General features: G+C 35.2%; 1 protein-coding gene and 1 pseudogene across 1 annotated transcript in view; one reads left to right on the top strand and one right to left on the bottom strand.

The window, feature by feature from the left end:
- LRP1B (LDL receptor related protein 1B) overlaps positions 1-23,536 on the bottom strand; it is a 2,002,169-nt gene that overhangs the window by 383,771 nt on the left and 1,594,862 nt on the right. The window lies entirely within an intron of this gene.
- LOC132013343 (peptidyl-prolyl cis-trans isomerase A-like) lies at positions 22,543-23,008 on the top strand (annotated as a pseudogene).

The following is a 23,536-nucleotide window of genomic DNA, read 5'->3' as shown; positions in this document are numbered from 1 at the left end:
TCAGCAATTGAATCCTCACAAATCAGAAATGGATAAATGAGGCATGAAAAAGGTTTAACTCCAGGATGATCTATATATTTTTAAAATATGGCCTTGGACTAGGTTGCATAAAAGATGGAAACAGGGTATTACACTCAATGTCACTGAACTAATGTTTAAGCTACATAAATTAAGTAAATTTCCACTTTGACATCTCCAGTTTCCAATTTTCAAATAGCACATCTTTAGACTCATGTCATGGCTAAAGAGTTCTATGTATCAGGAACCTTAGGCAATTTGAATTTTATAATTTTAGCCTTTAATTTACTTACACATACTGATGTATTTTAAATATGTATAGTTTATAATAATTCACTTGAATACAGGAACCTTTGAGCAATAGCATTGATCTTGAGGAAAATTAAGACTAGAATGAGAAAAACTTTAAATAGATTTTGTTTTTGAAAGGCTTATTTTCCTTCTTATACTAGATTAAAAAAAGAACAAATATTTATCAAGACAAATGGTATGAAAAGCGTACTGCTCAGCAAAAATCTAAATAGTCATCTAAAAAGAAGTTCAAATTTACACACAATTTTTTTTTTTATCTTATGTTAATATGACAAACCTATGGCTTTATTTCCAGATAATGAATCATTCAACACTACATCAAAAACTAATGATGTCCTATATATTGGCTAACTGAATATATTAAACAATTTTTAAAATAAAAAAAAAGAAAATCTCTGAACTATTAAGAAAATAATTTTTTTTTTTTTTTGCTTTGTTCTCTTAAAAATTCCACAGAGGGGAGGAGGAGTCAAGATGGCAGAGAAGTAGCAGGCTGAGATAATATCTGGTAGCAGGAGATCAGCTAGATAGCTTATTGAACCATTCCAAACACCTACAGGAGATTGAAGAGAAGAGAAGCAGCAACTCTAGAAACAGAAAATCGACTACTTCCTAAAAGGTAGGACCGGCGGAGAAGTGAATTCAAAGAGACAGGAAGATAGACCACTCCCAGCAAGTGGCAGAGCAACAGAGCACAAAATCAGAACTTTTAAAAGTCTGCTCCACTGAGGGACATGGCTCCAGAGGCTAAGCCGGGGTGAAGCCCACGTGGGGACAGCGCAGTCTCAGGTCCCATGGGGTCACAGAAGGGTCAGGGGTATCTTGAGTGTCACAGAGCTCACAGATATTAGAGCAGGGAAACTGGCTACAAAAACAGAGCCAAGGAGTGAGCTCTCAATTCAGGGTTACCTAAAATTGTGATCTGTGGCACAGGACACTGCTCTGTGAAGAGAGACCCACAAGATCTGGGGAGACACCCCTCTCCGCCCAAGAGACTCTAGGCAGGGCTGTGTGCCAGAGACAGAGAGGCTTGGTCACAGGCTGGGTGAGTTCAGAGTGCAGCTGGAGGCAAGGGTGATGTGAGTGATGGAGCATTTTTCTCCAAGGTTGCACTGAGGAGTGGGGCCCCAGGCTCTCTGCTCCTTTGGGCCAGAGATTAGGAGGCCGCCATTTCCACTCCCATCCTCCAAAACCCTACAGAAAGTGTTCAGGAAACAAAAGCTCCCAAAACTGAACCCCAGTGGACTACTTAGCCTGGCCCCTGGTAAGGGCCGTGCAATTCCACCTCTGGCAAAGACACTTGAGAATCACTACAACAGGCCCCTCCCCAGAAGATCAACAAGAAATCCAGCCAAGACCAATTTCACTTACCTAGGAGAACAGTGGAATTCCAGAGGAGGAGAAAGCAAAGCATGGAATTCATGGCTTTCTCCCAATGATTCTTTAGTCTTGTAAAGTTAATCAATTAATTAATTAAATTTTTTTCTTCTGCTAATTTTTTTTAACTCTTACCCTTTCCTCTTTTAAAAAAAATTTTTTTAAAGATTTTATTTATTTATTTGACAGAGATCACCGGTAGGTAGAGAGGCTGGCAGAGAGAGAGAGAGAGAGAGAGAAGCAGGCTCCCTGCCGAGCAGAGAGCCCAATGTGGGACTTGATCCCAGGATCCCGAGATCATGACCTGAGCCGAAGGCAGTGGCTTAACCCACTGAGCCACCCAGGCGCCCCTCTTTTAAAATTTTTTAATGCGTTTATCTTAATAATACATTTCATAAGAAAAAAAATCTTTTTTGAATCTTCATTATTATACTCCAATATTTTTTTTTAATTTTATTTATTTATTTGACAGACAGAAATCACAAGTAGACAGAGAGGCAGTCAGAGAGAGAATGGGGAGGCAGGCTCCCTGCTGAGCAGAGAGCCAGATGTGGGGCTTGATCCTAGGACCCTGAGATCATGACACGATCTGAAGGCAGAGGCTTAACCCACTGAGCCACCCAGGTGCCCCATTATACTCATATTTTATGCTTCATTGTATCTAACTTTATTTTTTGTATACACGTAAGATTATTTTTCTTCTAAAAAACATTGGGATACAACTTCTTCTAATAGATCAAAATATACCCTAAATCTAGCACAGGGCTTTGTTCTAATCTCCAGCCTGAACAAATTCTCTCCACTTCCTTTTTCTTTATTCTCCCAACCAATTTATCTTATCCACTCCTTTTTTAGAAATTTTTAAAAAATAATTTTTCATCTTTATAAACATATTCTGTCCCTTCATTGTGTTTACCCTCGTATATGTTTTTCACCCTTTAAAATTTTGGAAGGTAATTTCTTCTAAGAGACCAAAATACTCCCAAAATTAAGTGGGTGACCCTGTTCTATTCACTAGTCTAATATATATATATATATTTCATTTTTTATATTTTTCATTTTTAAATTTTTTCCCCCTGAACTTCATTTTACCCGCTTTCATCCCCCCACAATTTGCAGTCTCTTCTGATTTGATTAAAGCATATTTTCCTGGGATCTTTGTCACCCGTTACTATTTTATTCCCTCCTTCATATATTCTTAACTGGATAAAATGATAAGGCAGAAAAACTCACCGAAGTACCAAAGGCCAGGGACCTGATCAATATGAATATTGGTAATATGTCATATTTAGAGTTCAGAATGATGATTCTCAAGGTGGCTTAAAAAGGCCTGGAAGATATTAGAGAAACCCTGTCTGGAGAAATAAAAGCCCTTTTTGGAGAATAATCTTTTATTTCTCCAGAAGGGGCTTCAACCAAATTGAAATTTAAAAAGCTCTTAATGAGGTGTAATAAAAAATGGAGGCTCTTACTGCCAGGATAAATGTGGCAGAAGAAAGAATTAGTGATAGAGAAGACCAAATGACAGAGAATAAAGAAGGTGGGCAAAAGAGAGACAAACAACTACTGGACCACGAGGGGAGAATTTGAGAGATAAGTGATACCATAAGACAAAACAACATTAGAATAATTGGGATTCCAGGAGAAGAAGAAAGAGACAGGGAAGCAGAAGGCATATTGGGGAGAATTATTGTAGAGAATTTCCCTAATATGGCAAAGGGAACAGGCATCAAAATCCAGGAGGTGCAGAGAACACCCCTCAAAATCAATAAGAATAGATCCACATCCCATCATCTAATAGTAAGAATTACAAGTCTTAGCGACAAAGAGAAAATCCTGAAAGCAGCCCAGGACAAGAAGTCTGTAACATACAATGGTAAAAATATTAGATTGGCAGCAGACTTATCCACAGAGACCTGGCAGGCCAGAAAGAACTGGCATGGCATATTCAGAGCACTAAATGAGAAAAATGTGCAGCGAAGAATACTGTATCCAGCTAGGCTATCATTGAAAATAGGAGAGATAAAAAGTTTCCAGGACAAACAAAAACTGAAAGAATTTGCAAACACCAAACCAGTTCTACAGGAAATATTGAAAGAGGTCCTTTAAGCAAAGAGAGACCCTAAAAGTAGTAGATCAGAAAGGAACAAAGACAATATACAGTAACAGTCATCTTACAGACAATACAATGGCACTAAATTCATATATCTCAACAGTTACCCTGAATGTAAATGGGCTAAATGCCTCAACCAAAAGACACAGGGTATCAGAATGGATAAAAAACAAAACCCATCAATATGCTGCCTACAAGAAACTCATTTTAGACTCAAAGACACCTCCATATTTAAAGTGAGGGGATGGAAAACAATTTACCATGCTAATGGACATCAGAAGAAAGCTGGGGTAGCAATCCTTTTTTCAGATCAGTTATATTTTAAGCCAAAGACTATAATAAAAGATGAAGAAGGACACTATATCATATTCAAAGGGTCTGTCCAGCAAGAAGATCTAACAATTTTAAATATCTATGCCCCTAACATGGGAGCAGCCAACTATATAAACCAATTAATAACAAAATCGAAGAAACACATCAACAAGCACACCTCAACAAGAGTACAAATAATAGTAGGGGACTTTAACACTCCCTTCACTGAAATGAATAGATCATCCAAGCAAAAGATCAACAAGGAAATAAAGGCCTTAAATGACACACTGGACCAGATGGACATCGCAGATATATTCAGAACATTCCATCCCAAAGCAACAGAATACACATTCTTCTCTAGTGCACATGGAACATTATCCGGAATAGATCACATCCTGGGTCATAAATCAGGTCTTAACCGGTATCAAAAGTTTGGGATTATTTCCTGCATATTTTCAGACCACAATGCTCTGAAGCCAGAACTCAACCATAAGAGGAAATTTGGACAGAACCCAAATACATGGAGACTAAACGGTATCCTTCTAAAGAATGAATGGGTCAACCCGGAAATTAAAGAATTGAAAAAATTCATGGAAACAAATAATAATGAAAACACAATGGTTAAAAATCTGTGGGACACAGCAAAGGCAGTCCTGAGAGGAAAATATATAGCAGTACAAGACTTTCTCAAGAAACAAGAAAGGTCTCAAATACACAACCTAACCCTACACCTAAAGGAGCTGGAGAAAGAACAACAAAGAAAGCCTAAACCCAGCAGAAGAAGAGAAATAAGAAAAGATCAGAGCAGAAATCAATGAAATAGAAACCAAAAAAACAATAGAATGAATCAACAAAACTAGGAGCTGGTTCTTTGAAAGAATTAATAAGATTGATATACCACTGGCAAGACTTATCAAAAAGAAAAGGAAAAGGACCTAAATAAATAAAATCATGAATGAAAGAGGAGAGATCACAACCAACATCAAAGACATAAAAACAATTACAAGAACATATTATGAGCAACAATACACCAGCAAATTTGACAATCTGGAAGAAATGGATGCATTCCTAAAGACATATAAACTACTACAACTGAACCAGGAAGAAATAGAAAACCTGAACTGACCCATAGCCAGTAAAGATATTGAAGCCGTCATCAAAAATCTCCCAACAAAAAAGAGCCCAGGGCCAGATAGATTCCCAGGGGAATTCTATCAAACATTTAAAGAAAAATTAATACTTAGTCTCCTGAAACTGTTCCAAAAATTAAAAATGGAAGGAAAATTTCCTAACTCATTTTACGAGGCCAGCATTACCTTGATCCTCAAACCAGACAAGGATCCCATCAAAAAAAAGAATTATAGACCAATATCCTTAATGAACACAGATGCAAAAATTCTCACCAAAATACTAGCCAAGAGGATCCAATAGAACACTAAAAGGATTATTCACCACGACCAGGTGGGATTTACTCCAGAGATGCAAGGTTAGTTCAACATCCATAAATCAATCAATGTGATACACTATATTAGTAAAAGAAAGAACAAGAACCATATGATACTCTCAATAGATGCTGAAAAGCATTTGAGAAAGTACAGCATCCTTTCCTGATCAAACCCTCCAAAATATAGGGATAGAGGGCACATACCTCGATATCATAAAGGCCATCTATGAAAAACCCACTGCAAATATCATTCTCAATGGAGAAAAACTGAGAGCTTTTCCTCCTAAGGTCAGGAACACAGCAGGGATGTCCATTATCACCACTTGTAGTACCAAAGTACTAGAAGTCCTAGCCTAAGCAATCTGACAACAAAAAGAAATAAAAGGCATCCACATTGTCAAAGAAGAAGTCAAACTATCACTCTTTGCAGATGATATGATACTATATGTGGAAAACCCAAAAGACTACACTCCAAAACTGCTAGAACTTGTACAGGAATTCAGTAAAGTGTCAGGATATAAAATCAATGCACAGAAATCAGTTGCATTTCCTTACACCAACAGCAAGACAGAAGAAAGAGAAATTAAGGAGTCAATCCTATTTATAATTGCACCCAAAACCATAAGATACCTAGCAATAAACCTAACCAAAGAGGCAAAAAATCTATACTTAGAAAACTATAAAGTACTCATGAAAGAAATTAAGGAAGACATAAAGAAATGGAAAAGCATTCCGTGTTCCTGGATTGGAAGAAAAAATATTGTGAAAATGTCTATGCTATCTAAAGCAATCTACACATTTAATGGAATCCCTATCAAAGTCCCATCCATTTTTTTCAAAGAAATGTAACAAATAATCCTAAAATTTATATGGAACCAGAGAAAACTTTGAATAGCCAGAGCAATATTGAAAAATAAAGCCAAAGTTGGTGGCATCATAATTCTGGACTTCAAGCTCTAATACAAAGCTGTCATGCCAGTATGGTTCTGGCATAAAAACAGACACATAGATCATTGGAACAGAACAGAGAGCCCAGAAATAGATCCTCAACTCTATGGTCAACTAATCTTAAACAAGGCAGGAAAGAATGTCCAATGGAAAAAAGACAGTCTCTTCAACAAATGATGTTGAGAAAATTGTACAGCTGCATGCAGAAAAGTGAAGCTTGCACCACACATTTCCTTACACCACACACGAAAATAGACTCCAAATGGATGAAGGACCTCAATGTGAGAAAGGAATCCATCAAAATCCTTGAGGAGAAGGCAGCAATCCCCTTGACCTCAGCCATGGCAACATCTTCCTAGGAACATCGCCAAAGGCAAGGGACACAATGGCAAAAATGGACTATTGAGACTTCATCAAGATCGAAAGCTTTTGCACAGCAAAGGAAAAGTTAACAAAATCAAAAAATAACTAACAGAATAGGAGAAGATATTTGCAAACGACATATCAGATAAATGACTAGTATCCAAAATCAATAAAGAGCTTATCAAACTCAACACCCTAAGAACAAATAAACCAGTCACGGGCAGAGGACATGGACAGATATTTCTGAAAAGAAGACATCCAGATGGCCAACAGACACATGAAAAAGTGCTCCACATCACTCGGCATCTGGGAAATACAAATCAAAACCACAATGAGATACCACTTCACACCAGTCAGAATGGCTAAAATTAACAAGTCAGGAAATGACAGATGCTGGCGAGGATGTGGAGAAAGGGGAACCTTCCTACATTGTTGGTGGGAATGCAAGTTGGTGTAGCCACTCTGGTAAACAGCATGGATGTTCCTCAAAAAGTTAAAAATAGAGCTACCCTATGACCCAGCAATTGCACTACTGGGTATTTACCCTAAAGATACAAATGTGGTAATCCAAAGGGGCATGTGCACCTGAATGTTTATAGCAGCAATGTCCACAATAGCCCAACTATGGAAAGAACCTAGATGCCCATCAACAGATGAATGGATAAAGAAGATGTGGTATAGATATACAATGGAATACTATGCAGCCATCAAAAGAAATGAAATCTTGCCATTTGCAATGATGTGGGTGGAACTAGAGGGTATTATGCTTAGCAAAATAAGTCAATCGGAGAAATACAACTATCATATAAACTGAGGGTTGCTGGGGGGAAGGGAGTAAGGAGAGGGTGGTGGGGTTATGGACATTGGAGAGGATATATGCTGTGGTGAGTGCTGTGAAGTGTATAAACCTGGTGATTCACAGATATGTACCCCTGGGGCTAATAATATATTATATGTTAATAAAAAAAATGAACAAAAAAAAAGAAAAAATTCTACAGCAGACATTGGGAGAAGGAGAGGAGAAGGGAGTTGGGGAAAATCAGAGAGGGAGATGAACCATTACAGTCTGTGAATTCTGAGAAACAAACTGAGGGTTTTGAAGGGGTGGGAGTGGGTGTTGGGTGAGCCTGGTGGTGGGTATTAAGGAGGGCACATATTGCATGAAGCACTGGGTGTGATGCATAAACAATGAATCTTGGAACACTGAAAAAATAAAGTTTAAATTAAAAAAAAAAAGGCAACTATTCTAATAAATTTTTAAAAAAATTTTAGTAAACAATGTCAAAGCTCCCCTGACAAAGTACTATGACTCTGAAAGCTAACTTGGAAATATAAGGATACAATTCTCAGTCAACTGGATTTAGTTTTGATTGAACCCATTATAGATGTTGGCTGTGTCAAGCAGAAATAAATTTTGGTTTTAACTTTAAGTTTTCCTAAAACCAGGGGGATTTATGTCAAATTCCTAGAGAGTTATCAGAGTCTACAAGGTTTAAGCCTTTAGTTCCAGCTGAAGGTATATCAGCTGTATAGACCACGTCATCAAGATTTTACAGTTAAAGGGGAGGGTGGATAAATAGGTAGAGCACAGATGATATTTAGGGCATTGAATCTAATCTACATGGTATTACAGTGGTGGCTAAAAGTCATTATATATGTGTTGAAACCCACAGAATAATTAACACCAAGAGTGAACCTTAATATGAAGTTCAGACATTGGGTGATAGTCATGTGTCATGTAGGTTTACTGACTGTAATGAATATACCTACCAGGTGTGAAACACTGGTATTTGGGGAGGGTAGGAGATACATAGGAATTCTTTGTACTTACCACTTAATTTTGTAGTAAACCTAAAAGTGCTCTAAAAAAATAAAGTCTATTTAAATAAGTAAATGAACAGTTTTTTTTTAAAGGAGTAGAAAACATTTTAAAGTTTGTTACAAATATGGTAATGCCTTTCTAAGGCTGATGCAAAAACCAGAACCCAAAAGAAAAGATTAGCACATTTGAGTACATAAATATTTAAAACTTCTCTTATAAAAAAAATAGAGAGATAATTAAAAGATAACATATTGAGGAAAATATTTTTTAAACATAATAAAATATTAATATATAAAATTTGTCAAAGATTTCTCATAATCAATGAGGAAGATATGAAAACCACAATTTAAAATAGATTAATGTATGCATATCATTCTTGACCCAGTTTCTACTTTTAAGACCCTCTGGTGCGGCATCTGAAGAACAGCCAAGTATGCAGATACACAAGACAATGTGAAACTAGATCATCCCTAGAGCATCTCAAGGAGCACAATGGACCACACTACGAAAAAAGTACAAGGAGTCCCTCCTGCCAACCGGGAGTACAGATATGAAAACTGGAGTTCCAGATGCTTTTTGGGTTAAAGATAATAATAACAAATAATACAACTTAAAATGTGACATTGGCTTAGTGAAGACAATCAAGTTATGAGTGACAAAAATGCAAATATTATAGGAAAACCAATTTAAGTAATTATAGATAAAGGAGTTATAGATATAGATACAAAAACTCAAATATTATAGGAAAACCAATTTAAGTAATTATAGATACAGGAAACAAAGCACGTGAAAAACATGGCCCTAGATGAAGGGAAATTTTTCATGAAGTTGATGTGTATGAGATATTCTTTGCCACTTTCAACAAAGTTCTACAATGTAAATCTAAAATTACACTGAAGCTAGATGGCAAATACGTGGAAAGAAAAGCAACTTTGATAAAGTAAGCTCTTTTGCCTGAGGTCTAAAATTTAAATTAACTAAGAGACACATTTGTGTGCCTTTCAGGGATGAGAGTGCCAAGGTGAACAGTTTTAAGTGATAGAAACAAAGCATACCCTTATCAAGGTAGAAAGCAAAGGCACCAAGTCATTCATAAACACTTTTCAAGTTCTCTCTAAAAGAGTGAGATCCAATACACTAATAAAGGTCAGATAAAATGTTACATTCCCAACCAATTATACACATCTCATAATATCAAGGTGAGGGGATAGGGATTGAGAAAGACATTGAGAGAGGGCTTTAGAGAGATAGGTACTGAGGGAGAGATTAAGAGAGAGAGAGGGGGGTGCCTGGGTGGCTCATTGGGTTAAAGCCTCTGTCTTCGGCTCAGGTCATAATTCCAGAGTCCTGGAATGGAGCCCCACATCGGGCTCTCTGCTTGGCAGGGAGCCTGCTTCCTCCTCTCTCTCTCTGCCTGCCTCTCTGCCTACTTGTGAGCTCTGTCTTTCAAATAAATAAATAAAATATTAAAAAGAGAGAGAGAGAGAGAGAGGGAGAGATGTAGAACACAGAAGACCGTAAAATATAAGACTTCAGGCCTAAAAATTGTATCTATCCAAACTCTTTGTCTATACTTACTCATACAATAAGTCTCCAAATTTGCAAAGTTCAAAAATTTGTAACATTTTTTTTTGGCAATAGGAAAGGAAATTGGTGTTATTCTCAAACTATTGTTTATATTGTTAATTAGTGCAGATAATTGTATATGCCCTCTGACTCAAAAATTCTATCTGTAGGAATTTATACCACAATAACACCATTATGGGAAAAGAGAGACTTGTGTAAACAAATGTCAAGTGCTACATTGTTTTGTAGGAAGCGTTCTAAATGGCCTAAAGTTCATGTACAAAAATGTTAACTAAATTATGGCACATTCATAAAATGGAGTACTATGTAATTGTCTGAATAATGAGACTATAGATACTCGTATAAAATAAAATTTGATGGCATCCTTAGTTTATTTTTTAAAGACTGCTTTACTTATTTGAGAGAGAGAAAGAGAACAAACAAGTGGGAAGCAGATGCAGAGGGAGAGGGAAAGGAGAGAGAATCTCAAGTAGACTCCATGCTCAAATTCATGCCTCTGAGATCATGATCTGAATCAAAATCAAAAGTCAGGTGTTTAGTCAACTGAGCCACCCAGGTGCTCCAAGCATCCTAGTTTAAAAAAGCATCTTATGGACTACAATAGACCCATACATAAATATTTTTCTGCACAGAAAAATTATATACCACATTACTTCTCTGAAATGGGTTTGGGACTTCAAATTCTGAGAATTGGATTTTGTTTCACAAGTAATAATAGCTTTATATAACAAAAACTCAGCAAGGTAACATTAAAAAAAAAAAACAAAAAACAAAAAACACGGGCAGCGCTAAAATTTTCCTTCAGCAAACCAGAAAACAAACAAACAAACAAAATGTAATGGGAAATGTGGCAAGGATAACAAAGAAATAAGGATGATTTCAATAATTCAGCAATAACAGTATAGTCAAACACAGGAAGCAGGTTGGACAGGACATCCATTTTCATGGTAACTTGACTCATATGGATAGAATTTAAATAAGAGCAGCTACTAAAATAGAGCAATGTTTCTCAAAGTGTGGTCCATGGATCAGTAGCATCAGCATTAACTGGGGCCCTGTAAGAAATGGAAATCCTTGGGCCTTACCCTAAGCCTTCTTAATTAAAAACCTTGAAAAGTGGTGCCCAATATTTTCAGTTTTAACAAGTTCTCTAGGAAATTCTGGAGCATGATAAAGTTTGTAAGCCATTATAGGACAGCATAATGATTAAGAATAAAGAATTCGACTTCTAATTTCAGCCATAATATATAAAGAACTTGAAAGGTATTACTTAAGGAATATTAGTATTGTACTTAAGTAGTATAATAAGAGCTGAAAAAAAACTAAAAATGAGCCACTTCTCTTGCACCAATCAGAAAATAGAAATCACAAGACAAGCCATTATGCTGCCGAAGAAAAGGGAAAATAAAGGTTAGTACAGCTGAGCTCAGATTACAGGAACACATGCCACAAAAGCCATAACTGTTAGGAAACCTTAAAAGTAACTTTGATGAATTATTGGAGTTGGAATGTAGACTAGAGTAAGAGGAGAAACTCCTGCAAACTGCAGTCTTGAGGCAATCCACACTTCTGTCAATTTTATTCCTGAGAACCCTTTCAAAATCTCATGGTAAAGGACCAAGAAAATCCCTCATATTTCTGGTAGTGGTGGTGGTAGGGGTGGAGAAAAGTAACCATTTAAAACATGCTGAGAATCCTCAGTTATAAAGATTCATTAAAAATTTTTTAAAAATAAAGATTTAGCAAGAGAAAAGAGTTTGAGTCTTATCCAATGTGACTCAGTTGGTTAAGTGTCCAACTCTTGATTTTGGCTCAGGTCATGATCTCAGGGATGTGAGATGAAACCCTGCCATGGGCTCCATGCTGGACATGAAGCCTGCTAAAGATTCTCTCTCTTATACTGTAGATATATATTTTTGTGAATGGAAATGTAAAAATCCTCAATAAAATACTAGCAAATCAAATATAACAATGTGTAAAAAGAATTACACACTACAACCAAGTGGGATTTACTGCTGGCAGGCAAGACTGGTTCAACATTTTTAAATCAATTAATGTAACCCACTGACTAAGAAAAAGATAAATAATCTGATCACATTTATTTGTACAGAAAGAGCATTGATGAAATCTAACACCCATTTATGACAAAGTCTTTCCAAAGTAGAACTAGAGAATACCTCAACTTGATAAAGCACATAAACCTACAGCTAACATAAATAATTCTCCCATATAGGTATTCCTACTAATTTATATGAATACCCCCTCAAGAAAAGAGAGCAATCTCCTCATCTTTTGAGCTAGACTCTGCACAGTGACTTCTGTCCAAAGTGTAGATAATGCAAAGGAGAAATAATAGCGATTTTATAGTAGCGAAACCTGAGAAAAATTATCTTGGCCAAGAAATCAAGAATAATATTATTAGTCATAGCTCATCTTGATAGTATATATATGTTTGATATGATATAACTAAAATGACATGTTACATCTCTAGTCTTCTTCTAAATTACAAGTAACTTGAGTCTCATCATAAGAAATATCAGACAAATCCCATTTGAGAGACATTCTACAAAATACTTGACCAGTGCCCCTCAAAACCATCTAGGACATCAGAAACAAAGTAAATTTGAGAAACTACAATGGCCAGGAAAAGTCCAAAGAAACAAGACAACTAATGTACTGTATATACCAAATGGGATCCTGCAACAAAAATATTAAAATTACATTAAGTAAAAACTACACAAATCTAAGCAAACTGTAGACAGGTTAATAATAATATAACAATATGGTTCATTAATTATAACAAATATCTCCTGTATTAATAATAAGGAAAACTGGGTATGGGATATATGAATACTTCCCTACCATCATCTCAATTTTTCAGTAAATATGAAAGTGTTATAAAGAATAGTGCTATTAAAGAAAGGGTGAAAGATCAACTTTGAGTTCCAGTTTGTAATTTCCTATTTGAGACTATAATCTACTTCATCTCTTGGAGCCTCAGTTTTCTTCAGAAGATATATTTTGTAGAGTTACTGTGCAGATTAAATGCTATGTGGAGCTTTTAGTAGAATGCCTGACACATAATGAAAACATGAAAGAAAGAGGAGTGTTACTATAGCCAAAAAGAATAATATATGAGTCATCTAGGGCTTCCTAAAAATAGAGAGAATTTTGTGATGCACTTGGCATAAGAGCAATTCTACTGCATTGGGGATCCAATTTTAAAATATTCTTTACTACATTATTGTTATTATTATTATTATTATCATAGATTATCCACTTTTATTTTGGTGTCACTTAGATACAAATCACAATTCCATTCTTTGGATTTGGGTTATAATAACTTTAGAACTGAAGTAATTGAATTTCATTATAAAGACACTCTCAGCAATAAATTTTTCCATTGACTAGAATGGCATACTTGCCCATCTGTACTCTGAATCTTATAATCCATATTAGATACTCTATTCTATAACATTGATTATATTAAATGGAAACTTTATTTGACAAGTTTCTAGTCTTGATGAAGAATATGGTGAAAATAATTAAAGATGAGTTTCGTATTTTTTGTCGTCTGGAATATATATAGTTTATTTTATATTTTATATTTAATTATTTATATATTATATATATCCATATATATATGAAATAAAACAGTTAAGACAACTAATTAGTAATTTAGTAGGATTCATTCCTGTATTTGATCATGAAATGACATGTTGAACACCATATATGTGGCAAAACTTAGTAAGTCTTCTCCCTGAATCTATTTTAGGTAATTCTCAGCAATCTACACTATCTTCCCAGCATGGCCATTTATCTGAGGGTATTGAAAGCATAAATAAATTTCCAGTTCACAAGTATTTTAAACAAAACTGAGATCAATGTAAACCCACTGTTAGAAGCAACAACCTCTGGCAGCCAATATTCTTCAAATAACTGGTTCTGAGCTGAGATTATTGCAGCCAATATATTAGAAGAAACTAGGAGCTTTGTGAGTCTCTTTGAAAAATAGTCTTTCACAATCAAGAAATTTGCTCTAGATTGCACCTGAAAAAATCAATATTGATTCTTGTATAAAGCTTTTTGAACATTTAGCATGGAAGAATCAATGTCTTTGGCTGATTATGTATGTATGCATGGCACACAATATACCATTAATTCAATAATAAGCATTAATTCTAGGTCAGCAGACATTCATCAACTAATGCTTTCATGAAAACAGTTCTCAGATGTGCTGCATAAAGCATGGCCAGAATAATCTGAGGGTCACTGTTGGAAATAGAAAATACAATTTCCATTATATTATTCCTTTATAGACTGAAAATGTATTCATGCATTTAATTACTCATTATAGATGTGTTCCTGTTTTCTATATTCAAGTTATTTTGTAAGGTAATAAAGTAACAATATAAATCCCAATGCCTATTCCAATGCTATAACCCAATGATACATATGGTATATAATATAGTGTTATATATATACAGTATATGTATACCACTGTATTGTGGCTACTTATTTTGATATATACCACATTCTTCTCCATTATTTATAATAATGTTCTTATACATAAAATTATCTAAAGAAAGTCAAGGTAACTGGAAATACCATTAAATATGTGTTCAATTAGAGTAATTGCTATACTAAAATAAACAACATTGTACATTATTTTTCTAATGAGATTCAGTTTAAGAAGCTAAAGTTCCTTGAAGTCTGGGAAATAAATACATTAGCCACAAACACAGCCTAGTTCTCCTCAACATTCTGGAGTGAAACAATTTTAACTAACTTGGTGGAAAAGGCAATATGACTGTGATAGTGCTTGCTGAAGTATAAAGCCACTTACTTGGTTGAGAAGATAGTCCAAGGGATGAACAGAACCAAAGTCTTGTGGAAAAATAAGAACTAAACTTTGGATCTGGCTCACAAATAGGTTGTTTTATTTACTAATGGCTTTGGATAAAAGGGTGAAATGTTCCTCGGAAACAATTACAAAGTTACAGAATTCCTACCCAATTTAGAGACACGAAATAGATATGGGAGTGACCAGAGATCATCCTAGGAGCAGAACTGAAGTTAATTTTGTAGCTAATGGCACTGAGGCTCTAAGAACAGATACAAAGAAATGATGCTCCAGAAAGAAAGAGGGGACAAATTGCTGTTAACCAGACGATGGATGAATGAAATGAGGTCTTTAACTTTCTGGTTATGAGATCTTTAACTTTGTGGTTTATCTTCCACTCCACATGCCTCTGTCAACATAAATGGGAATTTCAATAACTCTATGTCTCCTTTAAATGGCCCATATAATGAGTAGGTTTTGGGGAGTATGCAGCTTCTAATTCTGCACTTGAATATGTTTAGAGGTTTTTCTTCAGACCTTTCTTTACATAAGAAAATAATGTAAGCTGTTAAACAAGCCAAACGGATTTCAAGCTATATCTTTGGCCCAAAAGTATTTCTGCTTCTGCATGAAAGTATTCAAATTCTTTTGTCAGTGTGTTGTCTGTCATTCCAGTTCTCTTCATCAGTGGGAACTTGGTGTGGGCTGGACAACAGGTGCCACTGCTACAGACCTTCCTGGACACCAGCACCTGCTCTAGCCTCACAGACCTGGTTTTGTTATCTCTCCTTCAACCTACAGCTGCTATGGATAAAACACCCAGTAGGTGTTTTATCAAAATTTTATGTTCCAGCAACACTTTGACACTGGGACCCTCAAAAATCCAATTAAAGAAATATATCAACCTAAGACCCAGTAAAAGTTGACCATACTGAAAAAGTGGGTTACAAAAATCCTCTAACCTTACCTTCTAAAATTCGTTCTCATTATGTTTAAAACATGAGCATTTGGCATTACTCTTCTAGACTAGAAGTCATATATGCAACCAAAGACACCTGCATCATATGTAGAGTGATGTAATGCAAGCAAGAGTTTACAATTTTAAAGGACTTCAAAAGAAGTTTGCCACACATTATAACGACATTATCTCAGAGTTCATAGGGAATCTTCCTGAATGTCTCAAAGACAGTCTTTTTTTTCCTGTCACTTCATTATTTTGTTGTGTATCAAGTTCTAATTTAAATAAAACAAAACTCTGGCTATAAAATGAATCATATTAATTCTCTGTAAATCACTGTGATATGCTTAGTGGTTATAAGAATGGGCTAGCTTTCCTGGAGCAACATGTTCTAACTCACTTTATTGTCACAACCACTATGTAAGTAGGTGGAATTCTTATCCTCAATTTAAGGATGTGGAGCTATAGACAGGTCAGGTAATTCAATAGTGAAATGAGATTTATACACCATGGAAAAAAATATATATATAATATTTTATTAAATTAGTATATTAACATATTACATTATATTATTTATATTATTATATATTATACATAATCATTTTATCTTTATATTTTGTGTAAAAGTGTACCATATCCTTTGAACAGGCACTCAGAATCTATTTTCCCCAATAAGAAAAACAAAACAAAACAAAACTTAAGATTTCTCTTGATGACTCCTCATTCTTTTCTAAAAAAAAGCCTTAGAAGAAAATATTATAAATTGCAACTTCAATAATTATTTATTAAAATTAATAATCATTTTTTATCTTGGCCATGGTGGAGCATTCTTGAGATACTACAAGATCCTAAGGCATCTTTCTCCAGCCCTTCTGCTGTGATACATACCCTGGGCTCACTGTACGTAAATAAATTATGCTGGTTCAGTTAAACAGCATTCACAGATCATGAGCTTCATTTTGATAGGCAGATTTGAAATTAGATGCTTTCTTATTTCAGTATCTGCACAGTCCTTACTGCATTCTTAAATTTATACAAGATGATACCCTGAGCTACTGTAATTCTAAATATAGTATGACAGTTCTACTACTTCCCTTTCCTTCATTCTAGGAAACAGAGTAATCTTTCTAAGACAAGGTCAGATTATTTCATGCTTCCCAAACCCCGCAGAAGCTTCCAAATTTACTTAGAATAAATCCAAAGACCTTATCTTATGGTGGCAAGGTCCAGGATTGTGTGGACTCCAGTCACGATTCTGACCTAATCAACTCTTATTTTCATGGTGCCAACTCTCTTCCACTATGCTGGCTTTCTTGCTTTTTCTTGATTTATCAAGTTTTCTTCTATCTCAAGGCCCTTATACTTGCTGTCCCTCTCTTTGGAACACCCATTCCTCAGCTCTCCTCATACCCTAGAGCTTTCTGCTCAAGTGTTAACATCCTTAAAGAATACTCCAATGGTCACTCTGTTTAAAATAGCACCATTTACTTCTATATAGACTGTTCCTTTGTCCTGTTTCTTTTGCTTCAAAAATTCTGTTGAAGAATTTTTTGATGAATACATTTAATTATTTGATAAATTATTTGATGAATACATTTAATTCACTTTATTATCTGTCTCCTGCACTGTAATGTGAGCTCCAGAAAAGCAGGAAGTTAAACTCTGCTTTCCTCCCAGGTCCCATAAGAGAGAGAGTGACACATTATAGGCATTTACTAAGCATTTGTTGTATGAATAGTTAAAATAATGAATTAATGAAAAAAAAAAACTGTTCAGCATATTTCCTAAAACACTATCTTTAATTTCTGTTGACCATGACTTATCAGCCACATGTTATCGATAAAACTTATGTTTGATGCTACTCCTTTGTTAATGCAATATATAAACATTTAGTCATGCATCCTCACGTATCAAGACCTTTTTAATATGAAACTTGGACCATTCAAGACGCTTTGTGTAAAATTCCACAGAAAAGACAAAACTATAATTTGTCATCTATGTGATCCACAAATTGTAGTGCTCAAGTAGATATTAAAACTGTAATCTAAGTAGCAAAGACTTTTGCAGACGACTGTTATTTTTATAAAAATTAAATCTTCAAACAATGACTGATAGTATAGAGGGAAATTAACCTCCCCAAGATTTCAAAAGTTCATCAAAAGCTTTGTTCCTTAATGAAAAATGGCAAAAAATGTTCTTATGGTGGGAGAAATCTAAAGACAGATTTTTTAGAGTAAAATGTTTTACTCTTAGGTGTCTGTATGATTTCCTTTAAAAGAGAATAAAACACTTTCAACATCTGGCTGTCAGAGGATGTGCTTACAAGAATAAAACTTTTAAGATTTTCTAAAATACCCATTAAACTCTAGTAACCTCTATGGTAAATACACCAGCTAGACCTGGTGGTCTTATGATGATTTTATTCTCACTCTCTTAAAACATTTTAGGGATCACAAAAAGCTATTCTTAAAGTCCTTGTCCATGTCCTAGGTTTTACTAGATGATAAGCTCTGTGATGGCAGGGACCTGCTCTGCATTGAATTTCCAGCATAAACATAGTGCCTATGTGAAATTATAGGTAAAATATTAATATGTCTCTACTTCTTGTAAGTGAACTTTTTCTTTGTCAAAGACATATGGCAATGTGGATAGAGCTAGAATGTATTATGCTAAGCAAAATATGTCAGAGGAAGACAAATAGCATGATTTCACTCATATGTGAAATTTAAGAAACAAAACAGATGAACACAGGGGAAAAAAAAGAGAGAGATAGGCAAACCAGGAGACAGACTCTTAACTAGAGAACAAACTGAGGGTTTTTGGAGGGGAGATGGGAGGGATTGTTAAACAGGTAATGGGTATTAAGGAGGGCACTTGTTATGAGCACTGGGTGTTGCAAGTGATCAACTACTAAATTCTACACCTGAAACTAATATTTTACTGTGTGTTAACTAGAATTGAGATTAAAAACTTGAAAAAATAAAGTTTCTCATAAGTAAATACAATGAGAAAAGAATTAAATGTGTAGCTTTAATTTTTTTTCTTTTTTAAAGATTTTATTTATTCATTTGAGAGAGGGAGGAAGAGAGAACACAAGCAGGGTAAAGGGTAGAAGGAAAAGCAAACTCCCTGCTGAGCAGGAAGCCCAATGAGGGACTCAGGCCTGGAACTCAGGGATCATGACTGAGCCAAAGGCAGACGTTTAACCCACCCAGCAGCCCTAGTTTTTACTTTTAAAAATAAGTGTTGAAGTTTACGTTAAAAATAATATTTCTAAAAGCCAAACCTAAAAAGTTAGATAAACTATATTTATTTGAAAAAAAATCAAGAATCAAGGACAATGTAGCAAATTAACTTGATGTCAGAACAACAGATTTGGAAGATAATTAAAAGTAAACAGATTAGCTAAACTCCTAGATGACCTAGTAAGTATTACTGATTCTGGCAAAGGAAATGCATGATCTAAACTTCCATAGAGGTTTCTGGAACCAGAGATAAGGTCTGTCCATCCGGATGGACCACAAAGTCAGCATTGAGAATCCCCTCAACTCATTTCCTTTGCCATCTCTTATCAGTATCAAAGAACTGTTTGAATGCAGGACTGACACTGATCTTGCCATACAATGTTGGTCATACTGAGTAGCTACTTCAACTGTTCAGCTGATCCTACTGACTGGTGTTTGTGCATCATCCAGAAAAGTGGAATGCATGCCCTGAGATCTTGGTGAGTCCCATCTGAACTGCCCACATGGGCATCTAACTTCAATGTCCCAAGATTCTTCTAGGTCCCAAAGTAAGGAAAGATAGGGTCCTGAATGATCGTGAGGATTATGGTAACGTGGAAGAAAAACTTAAATCTTCATTCAGTATCTGGTAAGACTAGAAAGGAAGAAAATCCACTACAAGCATATCTCACATGGAGAAGGGACTGAAAGTATTTCCTGAATATTCAGTACATATCCTTTTTTCGTGACTTTTAACTCACAATTCATATATACAAGTTGATATAGATAGAAAGATAGATAGTTATAAATCCATCTATCCTATAGATATAAATCTATCTATCCTTTTTATTTTATATACCATCTTCTAAAAAATTTTTTTTAAAGATTTTATTTAGTTATTTGACAGATAGAGATCACAAGTAGGCAGAGAGGCAGGCAGAGAGAGAGGAGGAAGCAGGCTCCCTGCTGAGCAGAGAGCCTGATGCAGGGCTCTATCCCCGAACCCTGAGATCATGACCTGAGCTGAAGGCAGAGGCTTAACCCACTGAGCCACCCAGGTGCCCCTTGTAAAAATGTTTTAAGGTGGTTGTTAACAAATGTGAGTGCTTTATGTTGTTTAAGTATGTACATATACAGTGTGATCTACCTTAATTAAGCAGAAAGGATAAATATAACTTTTAGACTTAAAGCCTCTAACACAGCTGGATTTTATAATCCTGAATATAAAATAAATAAAACTCTATCTTTTTTCCTGAGTAGAGAAAAATATGTACATCCAGTATATCCTACCTTTCCTTTATATTGGCATTATAATTATATAACATCACAAACTTTTTCCTCTCTATACATTTTTTCTTAGTACCTGGTGTCATTAAAGTGGCCAGATCACAAAAACTACTCTTGAACTCTACTTCATTGATCATATACTCTATCAATAATATATATAAATAATTATATATATATAAATAAAATAATATATATTAACCACCTCTTCTTCACAAGGCACTAGGAAAGATGTGGAAGAAATTCTGCTTTGAAGAACAGAATAAACATGTTGTATAAAAGTTGTTTTTATTATTTTAATATACAATGCTTAAATGACAGAATAAGAATGTAATCTGATTGCTGGAAGTTACTGCATTATTTATACAACTACCATTAAAATATGAATTTAAAAAATGCAATGTCAGGTTAATGTGAACCAAAGTAACCTACTGAGGCCTTAGAAACCCTCCTGCTTGGTTAAAATGGAAAAAGAAAACAATGTGTAAAATGCAGTAATTCCAGTATTCCATTTTTTTCCCACGGAGAAATTCATCAAAATCACAATTTTGCTACCTACTTATTAAACTGAATATAACAACCACCATTTCAATGCACAATTTTCATACATACTGTGCCTATTAAGATATAGTACATTGTGTGTTCCATTTTCCGAACCTAGTAAGCTCAGAGGTTATGAATCATATCCATTCAATAGTTTTATTTAACATGTCAGAGAAAAATCAGGGAGAAAGGTAAGAGGTGTGAGGTAGTAGATATATGTCCAAAATAGTTGTGAACATTTTGTAGACATTTTTTCATATAGGTTGTATTTACTAAAGTACGCTGGATCTTTACTTCTCAGCAACCTTCTCTCAGTTCCTCCAGTAACATTTATAAGTTCACTTTTCAGCTATGCTCTTTTTCTCTCTGCGTGCTGATTTCCCAGCTGTTTGATCTTCTGCTATTACTTACTTCAAAAGCATCTAAACTTAAAATGATATAACTGGTCACAAAACTGAGTGCCAGGGCACTAATGTACACTCTCTGTTATATAAGCAGCCAATAACCTTGATTCCCATAAGCGGATATTGATCATATATGAAGGGGTAAGGGTCTTGCTATTTTTACTCATTTCTTATATTGGAGAGATAAAATTATTACTATAAAATTATTAAAACAAAAGCCATTAGCATGCCTTTGTGTCTTTTATTTTCAAAAGGCCACATAATAGCATTAGTCATTTCATTTTGATTAAACACAAGGCTATGTTGAGAAAACCACTCTGATCTAGTATATGACCAATGTTCTTTGCCACAATGAAATAGGTGTTTGAGTGTTTACAGAGATTGTAAAGCAGCCATTCAAGATAAATATTCTTTCTTCTTTACTTGTTTTCTCATTTAAGTATAAAAGTCTTTGGTTTTAAAAAAAACACTGAAACATTTATGAAGGGCTGCCCGTTTAAGGTGTAAGGCATAAAATCTTCCTCATAATCATCTCCTGGATTTCTGCTTCTTCTGTAAATTTATTTCTAACAAAAACATTATTTGTTATCATTGTTATCATTGCAACCTTGCTATTGATTCACCTAATATTTTCCCTTTAAACCAATCCTGATTTTATTTCTAACTGAATGGAAACCAATGTGAATTATTTCTGGAATGCCGTTGTTAGCAATCAAGAAATCTTTGTCTATACTATTTCATTTGCCTATGTTTAATCATAGAACTAGGTTATTCAATGGGACTGAATATTACTTATGGAGAAAATCATACACTCATATACACTGGCTTCCTATAAATCCATACATGGGTTTACTTATTGTGCATAATATTAAACATGGAGACAACTTATTTCCAAGTTCCAGTTGTAATCTTGAAATGTATGACTTGATTCAGAACTTAGTTACAGGCTTTGCAATTGCCAAATCCGGGAGCCACCTGTGTCTCCCAGCTATGGTCAACCCCACCATGTTCGACATTGTCATGGACAGTGAGCCCTTGGGACAAAGTTTCAAAAGCAGCAGAGAATGTTCATGTTCTAAGCACGGGGGAGAGAGTTTGGTTTTAAAGGATCTTGCTTTCATAGGATTATTCTGGGATTTCTGTGCCTAGTTGGTGACTTCACACGCCATCATGACGCTGGTGGCAAGTCCATCTATGAGGGGAATTTGATGATGAGAATTTCATCCTGAAGCACATGGGTCCTGGGATCTTGTCTGTGGCAAATGTTGGACTCAACACAGAGAGTTCCCAGTTTTTCATCTGCACTGCCATGACTGAGTTGTTGGATGGCAAATATGTATTTTTTGACAAAGGGAAAGATGACATAAATATTATGAAAACCATGGTGTGGTTTGTGTCCAGTTATGGCAAGGCCAGCAAGAAGATCACTGCTGCTGATTGGATGAATCTGATTTGACTTGTGTTTTATCTTCACTACCAGACAATTCCTTCTACAGCTCAGGAAAGTATCGCTTTGCCCCCATCTGCTCAAAATACTTTATAATCTTTGTGCTCTTGCTGCAGTTCTATGGGTTCTATATTTTTCTTACTCCCTTCAAAGTCCAGCTGGATTGCAGAGTTGTTATGATTTTGAAATACTAATAACAAAAACAACAACAGAAGAACTTAGTTACTAACCTGCAAAATTGGAAACAATATCTGTCTTTTAAAAACACAAAAACTTTAATTGAAATATTGCTGACAGGCATAAATTCATCTTTTCTCATTTCAGATTCAAACCAGGAAACACATTTTTGGCGAATGCTTAGCAGCCATCAAAAGAAATGAAATCTTGCCATTTGCGACAACATGGATGGAACTAGAACATGTCATGCTTAGCGAAATAAGTCAAGCAGAGAAAGACAACTATCATATGATCTCCCTGATATGAGGAAGTGGTGATGCAACATGGGGGCTTAAGTGGGTACGAGAAGAATAAATGAAA

Source organism: Mustela nigripes, chromosome 3 (genome assembly GCF_022355385.1).
Source record: "Mustela nigripes isolate SB6536 chromosome 3, MUSNIG.SB6536, whole genome shotgun sequence".
NCBI lineage: Eukaryota > Metazoa > Chordata > Mammalia > Carnivora > Mustelidae > Mustela > Mustela nigripes.
This window is presented reverse-complemented; position numbering and strand designations above follow the sequence as displayed.